The 16,323-nt window shown below is 45.3% G+C and overlaps 1 protein-coding gene across 1 annotated transcript in view; it reads right to left on the bottom strand.

The window, feature by feature from the left end:
* Positions 1 to 15,723, bottom strand: part of NCK2 (NCK adaptor protein 2) — a 36,522-nt gene extending 20,799 nt beyond the window's left edge. The window contains exon 1 of the mRNA XM_040425052.1: positions 15,671 to 15,723. The gene's annotated coding sequence lies outside the window, so the exon portion shown is untranslated. The remainder of the gene's footprint in view (positions 1 to 15,670) is intronic.
* Between the last annotated feature and the right edge of the window lie 600 nt (positions 15,724 to 16,323).

The following is a 16,323-nucleotide window of genomic DNA, read 5'->3' as shown; positions in this document are numbered from 1 at the left end:
GGCACTGTTTAGGGGGGAGATCTGTGGATGGCACTGTTTAGGGGAGGGGGATCTGTGGATGGCACTGTTTAGGGGGGGGATCTGTGGATGGCACTGTTTAGGGGAGGGGGGATCTGTGGATGGCACTGTTTAGGGGAGGGGGGATCTGTGGATGGCACTGTTTAGGGGAGGAGGGATCTGTGGATGGCACTGTTTAGGGGAGGAGGGATCTGTGGATGGCACTGTTTAGGGGGGAGATCTGTGGATGGCACTGTTTAGGGGAGGGGGATCTGTGGATGGCACTGTTTAGGGGGGGATCTGTGGATGTCTTTGTGATTAATTACTCTGCTTTAATTATGTTCAATTTGTAGCAATAAAAATACATCCTGCATATCAGATATTTACATTACAATTCATAACAGTAGCAAAATTAGTTATGACGTAGCAAGGAAAAAAATGTAATGGTTGGGGGTCACCACAACATGAGGAACTGTATTAAGGGGTCACGGCTTTAGAAAGGTTGAGAACCACTGCTGTAGAGAGACTTCAATTAACCGTCTAGTTTGAGCATTTCAGAACATGGAATTCACAGGAGACCATGAACTGGGACCTAAACCAAATGCTGTACTCCTTTAGACTTGAGCATAACGTGTGATAGTATTGTCACTAGGGTTGTTTCGAGTATCGAACTTTCGATACTTTTATGCCAGTATCGATTCGGTATCGGGATGTTAGTTTATTCGGTACTATACTGTGCTGACAATATGGCGTGTGCCGTGCTCGGCAGACAGGGGAGAAGGAGGAAGAGAGGGACAGAGGGAGGGAATCCCTCCCTCCTATGACATGGCTGCTGTGAGACCAATGAAGTGAGCGGGCTCTGAAGCTGCCCGCACCACCTCCACGGTGCGCCAATTAATGTTTGGCTATTCATGAAAGCAGGAGGAGGGATGGGGGATGTAAAAGTTACCGCTGCGCCGGCTGAGTTAGTGAGCTCAGCGAACGGCAGAATCCTCCTCCTCCTGAGATCACTGTCAGTGCCCTGAACAGCCAGTATAGAAGGTACCCCACACCCACACAGTGCAAGTCTAAAGTGATTAGCCTGCCTCAAAATAAAGGCAGGCAAAAAACATTTGTATCCGGCAGCCAGCAAGATTGGGGTTAATGTGACTCATTAACCCCAATCTTGCCACTGCCATGTTTTAAACATGATGGGGGTGACTTAATTTTTATGTCAGGCTGGGCACATTTGGACTGGACCCCATGTGTCTCACATTAATAGTAAGTGACCCCCAAAGTAGTGTACCATCTCACATAATGGGCAACATGGGGTTAATGTTGGGGTTGAGTTTGTAAAACATAGAATAAATGCTCAAGAAATAAGGCTCCTTTCACATCACCGTTTCTCCGTTGAGCAGGAGAACGGAAAGGACGGATTCTGCAGATAACTGAGACCTAACTGAGCGTAACGGAGCCTAAAGACCCCATAGACTATAATGGGGTCCGTTCGGTGTCCGCTCAGAATATGATTTTTGAGCGGAGACGAAAGTCCTGCATGCAGTCAGGCAGGAGAGGTGAAGGCTCCTCATTAGCATTGTTACTTTGGCAAATTCAATATTGAACTCTGACCCCTGGTGCAGGTTTTTCTGTTTAATTCAATAAATGTTTTACGTTTAAAGGGAACCTGTCACCAAAAAAACTCCATGATGTACCCTGCGAAATTACGGGTTATATATAAAGAAACTGTCCAATTTTTCTCTAACCCAAAGGATGCAGCTGATTGGACCGCGCTCCGAGCCCGCATACGCAGTAAAGGGCTGCTGTAGCGCGATCCCGGCTCTGGCTCGTACACTCAGCCGGCTTCAGTTTCGCTACTGCGTATGCGCCCGCCAGCCTTACATACTAGCGCAGTTACAGAAGATGCCGGGCGCATGCGCAGTAGCGAAACTGAAGCCGGCTGAGTGTACGAGCCGGGATCGTGCTACAGCAGCCCTTTACTGCGCATGCGGGCTCGGAGCGCGGTCCCGGCACGGAGATCCGGCTTGTCAATAAAGGCGGCGGGGAGAGCAGCATTGGAGACGCCTAGGCCGCTGCCCCCTTGACTTCAAACCTGACTTGATGCAGGGGGCAACGGCTGAATAAAACATCGATTTCTGAAGGAGGCTAGATGCGGCTAAACGATGAAAAAGTGCATTAGGAAACTACTATGCAGCACTATAAGGTACTATTAACAGCTTAGTAAGCGTTTTTGTGGTGACAGGTTCCCTTTAAATAATCAAAAGGCTTTTTTGTGTTTTATTTTATTTTAGCGTGGTATCGAAAGGTATCTAGTATCGAAATACTTTTTTATGGTATCGAAACAACCCTAGCTCAGTTTGGTGGAGCTGAGATACTTCTTTTTGTCTTTTAATATAGGAGGAGTTTACACAAAACTTACATGGATAAAACATATGCACATACATGAAGATGAATAAAATTGCCTGGAAAACATAAAAAATTAATGTACTTCTGTACAATACACTAGAAATGCAAAACCAATACAAAAAAAAAAAAAAAAGGACAGCCGGGAAAGGAGGCATTGACTTGGGTGCTGGTGAACAATGCCACAGGATAATGACCTCAAACACACCTTGAAGTCCAGAAATGGCTGGTATATTACAAAACCAATACTTTATATTACATCTTAAATACAACCTTAAAAAAATAAAAATCAGACATCATATAGTACATGACAATCTCAACAAAGCCAGAACCAGCCCTGGACCTCACATGGTGATCACAGAAATAATGCTGTCTGGTAAGGCAAGGATTTTCCAGCATCAAGCAGGGTTGGATCCAGAGCTGCCATCAAGAATTTCAGGGCTCCACACAGGAAAAAATGTGTGCCCTCCACTCTTACTTACCAATCACCATAGTAGATAATATGTTCATTATAATGTATGGGTTATTCTAATTACAGAGATGCCAATTACTGTTTTGTGATCTGTAATTTGAAGGGAACCTGTCATCAACTTTATGTTGACCTCACTGAGGGCAGCATAAAATAGTGACAGAAATTCTGATTTCAGCGGCGTGTCACTCCTGAGCTAAAAGTCAGTGGTTGCTGAGAACCAGCATCATAATCATTGCAGCCCAGGCCTCGAAAAGAGTCAAATCTACCTGAGAAGAGTCCTGGTTATTCCTAATCTCCTGCTCTCCCGCCCATCTGCTGATGATTGGCAGTTCTCTCCTAGAGATAAAGGGAGAAAACTACATAGAAGCCTGTCAGTCATCAGCAGATGGGCAGGAGAGCAGGAATCCATGAATAACCAGGACTCTTCTCAGGTGGCCGGGACTCTTTTCCAGGCCCAGTCTGCAACGATTGTGATGTTGGTTCTCAGCAACCACTTACTTTTACCTTTTAAAATGACAGCCCGCTGAAATCAACTCACCTGTCTCTACTTTATGCTGCTTCCAATTGGCTAAAGTTAATGATAGGTTCTCTTTAGGCCTCATGCACACGACAGTTTTTCTCGGCCTCCATTCCGTTTTTTTTACGGATAGGATGGGGACCCATTCATTTCAATGGGTCAGCCAAAAAATGCTGATAGTTCATCCGTTTGTGTTCCGCGTCCATTGTCAGTGTTTCCCTTCAGCAAAATAAATAGTGCATGTCCTACTTTTTTCACATTTGCAGACAAGGATAGGCATTTATTACAAGGGATCTGTGAAAAAAAACAGATCCTCCCAAAAAAAACGGATGACGCATCCGTTTTATTTTAGCAGACGCACAATTTGCGGACGCAAAAAACTACTGTCGTGTGCATGAGGCCTTAAGCAGAGAAAATTCTGCCTTTCCAGGTCTGTGGTGTAATGGCAACTCTTCTGCCTGCAATATGGGTCTGGGGTTCAAATCCAAGACCTGTTAAGGCTACTTTCACACTTGCGGCAGAGTGATCCGGCAAGCAGTTCCGTCGCCGGAAATGCCTGCTGGATCCGGCAAAACGTATGCCAACTGATGGCATTTGTCTTAAAAATGCCTGATCAGTCAGAAAATGCAAAAATGCATTGAAATGCTGGATCCGTCTTTCCGGTGTCATCCGGAAAAAACAGATCCGGCATTTATTTTTTTCAGATTTTTTTAAAGGATGGATCCAGCATTCCGGTATTTTGAATCCCGGATCTGGCACTAATACATTCCTATGGAAAAAAAATGCCGGATCCAGCATTCAGGCAAGTCTTCAGTTTTTTTTGGCCGGAGATAAAACCGTAGCATGCTGCAGTTTTATCTCTGGCCTGATCAGTCAAAATGACTGAACTGAAGACATCCGGATGCATCCTGAACGGATTACTCTCCATTCAGAATGCATGGGGATATGCCTGATCAGTTCTTTTCCGGTATTGAGCCCCTAGGATGGAACTCAGTGCCGGAAAAGAAAAACGCAAGTGTCAAAGTACCCTAAATACTGTCATTTCTTTAGTAAAGGTCTATGTGCTGGAAGAGGGCCCCTTCCCCAACCCACATCCAATACCGCTTTATTAGTAGTCACTGTACTGAAGTAAACACTAATGAGGCTGCCAGCCCTGCTTGGAGTCTTGAGCTGGGATGTAACCACAGGGTGTGGGTCACAGATCACAATTCTGCTGGAGGAGTCAAAGTGCACTCAGAACGTCATCTTCTGACTTTGGCCTGTTTCACACCAGCGAGTTTTCCGCGCGGGTGCAATGCGTGACGTGAACGCATAGCACCCGCACTGAATCCTGACCCTTTCATTTCAATGGGTCTGTGCATATGAGTCTTTTTTTTTCGCGCATCAGTTCTGCTTTGAGTGAGAATAGCAGCATGTTCTATATTCTGCATTTTCACACAGCCCTGACCCCATAGAAGTGAATGGGGCTTCAGTGAGAAACACATTGCATCCAGATGTAGCCTGGAAGCAGTCCGGATGCAATGTGTCTTTTCACTGAAGGTTGCTAGATGTTTTTTTTCATGCGTGTGAATAACGTATCAAAACTGATTGCACCTGCACGGAAGAAACTGAAACTATGAACGAGATTGCAGACAAAACTGACTGAACTTGCTTGTGAAATGGTGCGAGTTTCACTGGACGCACCCTGACACAATCTGTATCGTTCATGTGAAAGAAGTAAGTTTAAATGCTAGTGATATTTATTTATTGTGTAAGCGGGAAAACCGCTTTAATTTACAGTACTAATCAAGTCTTTACTAAATAACAGCTTGAAATGCCAATGTGCTGCCTTTAAGTCCAGCATGACATATGGCCTCATGCACACGACAGGTCTGTGCTATAAGCAATGCGCCGCACAGACCTGTCACTTACCAGTAGGAGGAGCTCCCGGCCGGTCACAGACATCGCTGGTAAGTATAATGCTTCTATTGCTAAGTAACCATGGCAGCCAGGACTGCAGTAGCGTCTTGGCTGCCATGGTAACCGATCGGAGCCCCCGCGATTAAACTGGGACTCCGATCGGAACTCTCCGCTGCCACCAATGATGGGGGAAGGTGATTTTAATTAGGGGGGGGGGGAGGGGAGGCCACACTGGCCACCAATGAATATAATACTAGGGAGGGAGGGGGGCCGCACTGGCCACCAATGAGTTAAATACAGGGGAGGGAGGGGGGCCGCACTGGCCACCAATGAATTTAAAACTGGGGAGGGAGGGGGTCTGCCCCCTCCTGCCTGGCAGCACCTGATCTCATACAGGAGGCTATGGATACGCACAAGTAACCCTGCCAGGAAACCAGCTGCTTTCTTTGTTGGCAGAGATGCAAGAATCTCCTCTCTAGGGCATTTATTTTTTAATTGGTCTTCTAACTCTGATAACCATATCATCTAAGAGACCGGGCTGCACAAGTAGAGGCTATGCTAGGTCTAAAGGAGGAAGTTGATGCCTCCCAAGCCCCTTTAATAAAAGAATCTGCCTTTTTGTCTAATGAATCTTTTAACATTCCCATATCATCAAAGGGCAACGCTGTTTTCCTGGAGACTTTGGAAATCGCCACGTCTATTTTAGGAGCTTTATCCCAGATAGCACAATCCTCCTCTTTAAATGGATATTTTCGTTTGAGATTCTTCGAGATGAAAACCCCTTTATTAGGCTTTTTCCACTCTCATTTAATCAAGGCGGTAACATTTCTATGAACTGGGAAGATACTGTGGTGTCGAGATTCCAGCCCACCAAACATAATGTCCTGTATAGACCTGAGTTCTTATTTCTTCCATGCCCATAGTGAACAGCTTTTAGGAGCTTCTCAGTATCTTCCATGGGGAAGCATGGCCTGCCGCTAATCTCACCTTCTTCAGCGGACGAAGGGGAAGAGGTCGCTAGAATGGCCAAATAAGGAGGAATGAATCTCTTCATCTGAATCAGATGACAATTGTTCCTGTGCCGATTCCCTGCGCTTCATTCTATTGTCTTTCTCTCCTCCCCCTTTCTTGGATAATAGGGTAGAATTGACCTCAGATCTAACCAAATGCTGCAGACATTTATAAAAAGATGGTGACTTCTGCCACTGTTTTATCAATGCATGGTTGACACATTTTCTTCTCCCAGTCAGAAGATAGACCCACTTTACATATAGCACACTCTTTATGCCTCTTTTTATACACCACCTTCCTAGGTTTAATCTGCAAGACATTAGTACAAGTGTATAAGCATATAAAATCCAAGCTAAAAGCCCAGACACTCACTCCTCAAAAGGTACCGATGTAGGAGGGACCTCAAACTTCTCAGTGAGCTTGTCTTCCTCCATGATACAGCAGCTGGACGCCCGGGAACCCTCTCCCTCGGACTCCAGCATTGTAAAACAGTGCGCCTCTTAACCGGCACATCCCGATGACGTCACGGCCAACGCAACCGGAAAACAAAGGACTTACTTGGCACTCTGCCAGAAGCTCCTCCTCCCCCCCGGTATCGGCATTCGTGCCCAGCGATTTCCTTCCTGCACCGTAAAGCCCCAGCAAACATCACACCCTCCGGGGATCTGCTGTGCCTCTGCCCGGCTGATGCTGCTCCTAATACAAGACCACAGGTATCGAGGGGATAGCTCCATGGGGCACTGCCAGAGGGAAGGACCTGTAATGAAGAAAAACTGCAGGCTTCCCCAGAGACAGGAAACCACACTGAATTGGGAGGAGAGTGTCCGCCCTTTTATTCTGTAGATTTCCTGTCTGTGGGGGCGGATCCTCACTCGTGGTACTGTCATGGGTGAAGGGGAAAAAAAAAAAACATTCAAGATGGATTTTTCTGCGACACCATAGACTACCATTATAAAAAATGTTGTGCGACACCTGTTGCAGTGTAGTTGTGCGACTTATTGTTGCGCGACATGTCGTCGTGTAGACCTAGCCTTATAGATGTGAGTTTTGGTCCGTTAAATCCACAACCAGTCTATGACATATGTGAGTAATATTGACAGATAATGTGTTCTGAATACGCTTGTGAATAATCCCTTGGAGAAAGCAGCAAGGAGGGGGAAGGACACTGTACATAGTAGATCAGACTGGAGGAGGGCAGGGGAGAATCCAAGTCTTCAGAGAGGGCAGAATACCAAGGCTGTAGATAGGGAGGCAATCATAAGCAGTGTGCATGGGGAGGAGGGGGAAGATCATAGAAACTTCATAAGGGCTCATTCAGACAACTGTATATTTGTGTACGCAATTTTGCAGAACAGATGTGGACCCATTAATTTCAATGGGACCGCAAAAGATGCAGACAGCACACCATGGGTTGTCCACACCTGTACTTCTGTTTCATGGCCCTATAAAAAAAAAAGACTGCGGACAAGAATAGGCATCAATGACAGTCAGTGGAAGGCAGAGATTTCTTAACCCCTTAGTGACCAGCCTGTTTTGGGCCTTACTGACCAAGCGTTTTTCTTCCTTTTTTCATCGTCGTGTTTCAAGAGCTATAACTTCCCCCCCCGTCTATATAGCTTTATGAGGTCTTGTTTTTTGCGGGACAAGTTGTAGTTTTTTATGGCGCTATTTTGGGTTACACATAACTTTCTGATTAACTTTTATTAACTCTTTCTGGGAGGGAGATGGGAAAAAACAGCAATACTGCCACTGCGTTTTTACGTTATAAATTGTACAGCATTCATTTTTCGGTATAAATAACATAATATCTTCATTCTCTGGGTCAGTACGATTACAGTGATACCAAATACATATAGTTTTTTGTTACGTTTTACTACTTGTTTTGCAATAAAACCCCTTTTTTTTTTAAAAAAAAAAGAAAAAAAATGTTTTTGCATTGCTGCTTCTCAAGACCCATAACTTTTTTATTTTTCTATCTATAGAGTTGTGTGAGGGGTTGATTTTTGTGGGACGACTTGTATTTTTCATTGTTATCATCTTGGAGTAAATGGCGCTTTTTGATTACTTGTTATTATGTTTTTTCGGTGGCACCTAAAAATAAATTAGCAATTCTGTCTTTTTAATTATTTTTTTACGGCGTTCACCATAGGGGATAATTTATGATATTCATGTAGTCTGGATTCGTTACGGACTCGGCGATACCAAACATATGCTATTTTTTTCATTGAAAAGCGTATTTGCAATGGAAAAAAAGCGTATTTCTTTTAATGGGATTTTTTTAACGAATGAATGTTTTGTTTTAACTTTTTTTACCACTTAAAAGTCCCACAAGGGGACTATTCCAGACAGCTTTTTGATTGATTTTAAACTGCAGTGCATTATCCCTATAGTGCACTGCATTTTAATGTAGGTGCTATTCTGACATTGACCAGCAGTCTGTTGGAAATTACTCAAGGCTGGTCTGGGGCCTACTTCAGATCCCTGCCAGCCTTCACACACATCGGCACCCCGCGATCGCATTTGCGGGGTGCGGATGGGAGACAAAGAGAGTCCGCTCCTTCTGTCAGCACTTTACATGTGGCGGGCGCCGTTGGCCACGGCATGTAAAGTGTTAAGCAGCCCAAATCGGCACTCCTCATGTGGGGGACCCATGCAGCGCTTAGACTGGGCCGCCGTAAAAAAAAAGTGGCGGCCGGCCTAAGTGATCGATGTAAAAAGGCGTGTGGGTGGTCACTAAGGGGTTAAAATCCGTAGAAGAGCAAATCAGTATAGGAATGAAGCTCTGTTTGTATAAGAAAAGCTAAGGAAGACAGCATCATCCTGGAAACTGGAGCTTCAGCTTGCATTACTAGAAGGGATACACCCACAAGAGAAAAGTCTGAAACTAGGAGCAGGTTAAAAATTGCATATCAGGGGGTCTGAAAATGAATGAACGAATGAAGTCTGCAGACTGAAAATTAGTGCAACAAATTTTTTTTACCCAATGCAACCACTAATATCAGTGCGCTCACTTGGCTTTTGGGAGTCCCATAGCAGTAAATGGAGAAAGTCACATATGTGCAGCGTGCTCGCCATAAATGTCTCAGATGGGAACACCCTCAAAGAAATTGATCAATACAACATATCATGAACCAAAATTTGGCATCGTGGCAGCTCATTAGTCAGCACTGTTGCCTGGCAGTCATGGCATTAGAATCCACTAGATACTCCAGTTCTTGCACAATACAGGAACATGCTGATGTGTCACCTGGTTTCCTAAGAAGCTGGCATCAGATATGAAGGAAATAAATTAGATGGGCAAATAAACACAGATCAGAAACCAAAGTGAGGAATCATAATCTGTGCCTGGCGGCATGGCGTCTGCCAGTGCCATATAAAACCAGGCATGAGGGCAGACTGGTTCACAACATAAATCCTTTATTATATTCACTAAAGTATCTCCCTTCTCCTCTCTCCACGTTCTGCTTACATTCCCAATGTAATATTCTCACCTCATGCAGGCTGATTTCTGATGTGTGTCACTGAAGAACAATATGCTAACAGCTGGAGAAATGCATGGGAGGTGCAATGTATCTCACCCTGTCAGGTTTCCCTACTGCCAAATGCTGACGGAGCTCATTCACTTGCCCAGTGCTATTATACGGCCAGACAGGATATAAATGTGAGCACCAAGTGATGTAGAAAGCATTGCTGGATTCTATGAATGACAAGCAGAAGAGGATGCACAGCCTGACAGCGACAGGGGAGGCAGAAGGTGGCTTCCTGGCAGGTCACTGGATGGCAATGTCCAGTGAGGACAAGAGAAAGATTCAGGGACTAGACCATTACTGATCAGGAGAGCAAATAGCCAGCTTCTGTCCTTGACAAATGTCACACTGCTACTGACTGTTCTTCTAGTGCAGAAGGGACATCTAGAGAAGAAGATGATGGGTCGATGCACAATACATGGAGATTTCCAATTATTCAGCCCGTCTCTTCCCATGGGAACCTTCAGGAGTTCATGTATTATGCTGGATCTATACAGGGTTAGAACCATTTGACTGCAAGGGGTTGCAGAACAATTTGCACACAAATATAAAACCATGAATTACAAAAAATATATATAATAATCATAATTTAACCCTACACTTGACTTATCTTCTAGAAGCAGACATCTTGCACATCCAGCGCTGTACATTCATGAGTGTCTCAGAATACAAGTACCCGCTCTATTCAAGTGAATGGAGCTGGTACTTGTAATTACACTGCGCCACCGCTCCACAGGAGACGACACGTAATCAGCCTACTGTTCAAACAGCTGATCGGCGGGGGTACCAGACCCTGCCAATCAGATATTGATGACCTATCTTGCCAATAGTTAATCAATATATATGGCTGGACAACCCCTTTAAGCCTACATCCACACATCTTTACATAATCACCAGAACCCAACAGACCACAAAAATCTCCATGATCCAAATGTCATTCTGAAAATGACACATATGTCTATGTCTCCACAAAAAGAACTAGAACTTAAGAGACTAAAAATCTTTGTAATTCAGATGCTAGTAAACATGTGCATGAAATGTCCCGATTAGTCACAAGACGAGATTACACGTGCACTACTTCCTCCAGAAGTCAGTCTGGCCACACACACACAACCCCGCCATAGAAGACACATTAGGCCGAGAATGCATGTGCCCGGAATAGGCAGAAAGCCGCTGCGGGCACCTCTGGCAGAGGCTCATCAAGAATAAAAGGTTTATGCAGGTGAATTCCAACTGACTGATCCTTACCTTCCCCGACGTCCGCTGTCGGGGGAGAGCGGAAGCCGCTATAAATGTCAGGTGGTCGGACTGTTTATGTAGTGGGTATAACCAGCTTTCAGTGGGGAAGAGTGCTGTGTAATTTGCTATGGAATAATGCAAAGGCAATGGTCCTAATCACATTTTTTAACATCTTGGAAGCGAGCAATTGTTTTTCACCATAGCTCCTCTAAAATGTAACAGAAATACCATTTACATGGTACATATTTGTGCAGAGAAAAATTGTATTCTTGGAGCAGATTTAAAAGGGTTGTCTGCGTTCAGAGCTGAACCCGGACATACCTCTATTTTCACCCAGACATCCCCCCTGACTTGAGCATCGGAGCAGTTCACGCTCCGATGCTCTCCTTTGCCCTGCGCTAAATTGTGCAGGGCAAAGGCATTTTCAGACGAACAAAGCTCTCCATGGGGCTGCCAGGAAGCCCAGTGACGTCACCGACACTGATGGGCAGGCTTCAGCGCTAGTAAAACAGCTAGGGCAGCGCTAAAGCATGCCCATTAGAGCCGGTGACGTAACTGAACACACTGCCGGGCCGAAGCTTCGGCCGGGCAGTGTGTTATTGTAAACAAAAGAGCCCTTGCCCTGCGCGATCTAGCGCAGGGCAGGGGAGAGCATTGGAGCATGAGATGCTCCGATGCTAACATCAGGGGGGCTGCCTGGGTGAAAATATGGGTATGTCCGGGTTCAGCTCTGAACCCAGACAACCCCTTTAAAGAGCACCTCCAGTTATAAAACTTTTTGTTTAAATAAATGAATAGAACGTGAATATAAGAAACTTTGTAATTAGGGTTGTTGCGATACCAAAATTTTGATTCGGCTTCAATACCATAAAAAAGTATTGCAATACTCAATACCACGCGAAAAAAATAAAATGCCAAAAAAAGCTGCGTGCATTCCGCATTTTATGGAACGTCCGGCCCATAATCGAACAGTCCTATACTATTTTTTGGGGGGACAAGGTGACAAAAAAAGAAAAAAAGGCGAATCACGCAGTTTTTCTTTTCTTTTTTTCTTTTACGGCATTCACCGCATAGGAGATTTTTTTTCATATTTTAATAGTTTGGACTTTTCAAATGTGGCGATATGTAATATGTTTATTTATGGTTTATATATTTTATATGTAAAATTGGGAAAGGGGGGATTTATACTTAATATTTATTTTTTACAGTTTATTTAATAACTAACTATTTCCCCCTTAGGGGCTAGAACCTGGGATATTTTAATCCCTTGTCCTATTCACCCTAATAGAGCTCTATCAGGGTGAATAGGACTTCAAACTCTCCCTGCTGCCCTGTGCATAGTACACACAGCAGCAGGGAGATTACCATGGCAGCCAGAGCTTCAGTAGTGTCCTGGCTGCCATGATAACCGATCAGAGCCCCAGGATTACACTGCTGGGGCTCCGACCAGAAGCTGCCACTGCTACACCAATGAGAGGAGGTGAGGAGACCCTGTAGCCACTGCCACCAATGATTTTAATACTGGGGTGTGGAGCCAAAGATAATTAACGTTTAATATACAAATACAGCTGGCAGCAGAAACACATTGGCGGCACCTGACCTCTGACAGGGCGCTGCGATCAGCGGCAGTTAACCCCCTCAGGTGCGGCACCTGTGGGGTTAATTGCTGCGGATCGCAGCGCCCTGTCAGAGGCAGGATGCTGGCAATGTGTTTCTGCCGCCACCTGCATTTGTAATGTATTAACCGTTAGTTATCATTGGTGGTGCAGGGGCCACAGCCCCTCCCCTCTCTCCTCTCATTGGTGGCAGCGGCACAGGGGGGAGGGAGAGACTGCTAGGAGGCCCACTCAGGTCTATGCTGAAGATCGCTGTATGGGGAATCCCCCAGTGTTATTGAACAGTCAGGACTCTAGTTCCCAGAGGCTTAGGAGTCCCTGCTCTGACTCCATATATGGCTCTGTCCATGCTATGAACATGAAGGGGGTATCCCCAAGCGTTGTCAGTAAGCTTGGGGACACCCAGTGTATTTAAGTCTATTAGCCTCTATTTCTGAAATGTTTCTGCCTGGATTTGAACTCACAACATTCTACATTAGAGGCAAGAACCTTAAAGAGGTTGTCCGGTCCTAAAATCAAAATTATTTTTATGTGCTCCTAACACCCCTCTCCCTGCATACATATGCCCCCAATACTTGTTTTTCATGTCCGAGCTTTCCTGCCCCCCTGGAAGACATATTATCCTGGCAGATCTGTTTACTTTCTCTCCTTCTTGTTTTGTTGAATACATAACTTTATTGATACACAAGTCTGGTTGCACTGCACAGAGATGAGTCACAGGCTGGACACGCGCCTGTCTTTCTTTCTACACCCAGACCTTCACTCAGTGTCTAAATCCCATCACTGACCGTCCACAGGCTCTTCCCTCACCATCTCCAGAGTGTAATAAACAGCAAGCACATCCAAACACATGTGTATCTAATCCTATCCTGTGATACAGCCTGCTGAGCTGTGTATCTAAACCCTAATGCACACGACCGTATCAATTTTGCGGTCTGCGAGACGCAGATCCACTAAATAAGGATACTGTCCGTGTGCGACCCGCATTTTTTTGCAGTCCCATTGATTTTTATGGATTTCAGATCAGCATTATGAGGACCAGAACATGTTTTTTTCTTTTGCATAACTGACATACGGATGTGAGAAACACATGAACTTCATCACAGTGCTTTCCACATCCATATATCAGTACAGCAAAAGATAGAACATGTCTTATTCTGGTCCCCATAATCCAGTTCTAAAACCCATAGAACTCAATGGCTCTGGAAAAAAAAAATGCACATCTCACACAGGCAGTATCCTTATTTAGCAGATCTGCTACTTGGAGAAAGAAGAATAGATACGGTCCTGTGCATGAGGCCTAAGCCTATCTTTTTTGGTCCTGACTGCAGAAAGGTTTACCTATGTGTGATACATGTGAGATAAGACCATGACCGGCCGTGTGTCGCCACAGCTTCCAGGCCGACCGCACTCTCCTGACCGAACTGACGATATGACAGTAATGTATGATACAGCCAGTCTCTTATCTGGTCAGGGGAGCCAAGGTCGGCCTGGAAATTGTGGCTGACACATGGATTCCTGGGCCGATCACAGTAGTTTGCATGATCCCTATCACTCATACTGAGCTGCCATAACAGTGTCATCCACAGCGCTCCCATAACCATAACAGTGTCATCCACAGCGCCCCCCATAACAATGTCATCCACAGCGCCCCCCATAACAGTGTCATCCACAGCGCCCCCCATAACAGTGTCATCCACAGCGCCCCCCATAACAGTCACATCCACAGCGCCCCCCATAACAGTCACATCCACAGCGCCCCCCATAACAGTCACATCCACAGCGCCCCCCATAACAGTCACATCCACAGCGCCCCCCATAACAGTCACATCCACAGCGCCCCCCATAACAGTCACATCCACAGCGCCCCCCATAACAGTCACATCCACAGCGCCCCCATAACAGTCACACTGTTATGGGAGCACTGTGGATATCACTGTTATGGGGTCACCCTAGCATCTCTGTATGGACGTTTTAAAAACATGCTTGCAGAGACCACAGCTGTGCACTAATCGTGCAGCTCCAGCAGGGGGAGCCCACTGTCAGCATGGCTCCCCTTCAAGAAGGCAAGGATTGTTACTTATCATCTTTGCCTTCCCAATGGCTGCATACACAGCGCTCAATGAGTAATATGTATACAGCTTATCCCCAGTAGCCATTTGATTGTGGGGGGCCAGGTGACTGCACAAGCTGCTTAGCAGACCCAGATCAGCTCTGCAGAGAGGTTGTACATACACCTTTAAAAGACCGGAAGGGGACTGGTATTTGAAGGGGTTGTCCGCTTTTTACTATTGTTAATGATCTACCCTCAGGGTAGGTCACCAATATCAGATTGTCGGGGCTCCGACTCCTGGCACCCCCGCTGATCAGCTGTTTGAAGAGAAGGCATTCCCACATATGAGCGCTGCCTTCTCTGCTCCGTTTACCTGCTCGCCACATCAATTGCAGTAGTCAGCAGGCGTAGTTACAAGTATGGCGTCCACATTCACTTCTATGGGACAGCTTTGGAGTATTCACCTCAACAGATGGAGCCATCCCACAGAAGTGAATGGGCCATACTTGTAATTACACCTGCTCACCACCGTAAATTGCTGCGGCGCGCAGGTAAACAGAGCAGAGAAGGCAGCACTGGTATGTGGGCATGCCTTCTCTTCAAACAGCTGATCGGTGGGGGTGCTGGGAGTCGCTGCCCCCTCGACTTTAAGACACTAATTTACATGCGGGCAGTGAGAAAAACTCTTTTTCTGACTTTAGGCACATCGTACAAAGACAACTTTGGAATCATGCTACAGACTTCAATAAGGTAATGCTGGCGCGTTATTATGCATTTTGTAGGCGACAGGTTCCCTTTAAAATACAAAAATATAAAAAAATTTTTTTTTATAATTAATCACGTGCAACTTTGTAATCTACTCATTCCCTATTCCTTACAGTTTAAGACTCCTGCTTGCTGTTAGTGAATGATATCATTGGGTAGAAAAGCGTTACATACCTAATGCTTTTCACAGCAGAGAATATTCCATAATTGTAAAAAATAAAATAAAAAAAAGGCTCCAGTCACTGATGGCAGAGATCTTGAAAGCTGCAAGAAAATGAAAGAAAATGGTATTAGAATTTTGCATGGCACTTCATATTGATTGAGCATTATATACCCAATTCTGGAAAACCCTGCGGGCTGTAGTGTACCACGCTGCCGAGAACTAGGCCGTAAAACTGCGGTTTAACCTCAAAAACAACCACAATGTGCCGTTCTAAGCAAGGGAGCATACGCTAAGTAAGCCAAGTACGAGGGAAAGTGAATCAAGGACCTTTAGACGGGCAGAGAAATTGCCCACAACGAGTTCCAACTGACAACACAGCAAGTGACTTAAGCCTCATTCACACGTCAGTGATTTCCATCAGTGATTGTGAGTCAAAACCAGGTGCGGCTCTAAACACAGAACAGGTGCAGATCTGCAGCAGAAAGGACACGTCCCCTGAGCTGCCAGGCTGAAGATAATCTAGCAGTGAATGGGGATCCATGTGAGGTACAGGGCTGGCTCTAGCTTGGTTAGAAAGGTCTTGTCATGTACTGTATGATGTACATTGTTTACATCACTCATGACATAACCCCTTTAAGAACATTCAGAAGGAACTGAAATAGAA

The sequence above is a fragment of the Bufo bufo genome, chromosome 3 (assembly GCF_905171765.1).
Source record: "Bufo bufo chromosome 3, aBufBuf1.1, whole genome shotgun sequence".
Taxonomy (NCBI): Eukaryota; Metazoa; Chordata; class Amphibia; order Anura; family Bufonidae; genus Bufo; species Bufo bufo.
The sequence above is the reverse complement of the archived record's forward strand: the minus strand, read 5'-3'. Positions and strand labels throughout refer to the sequence as shown.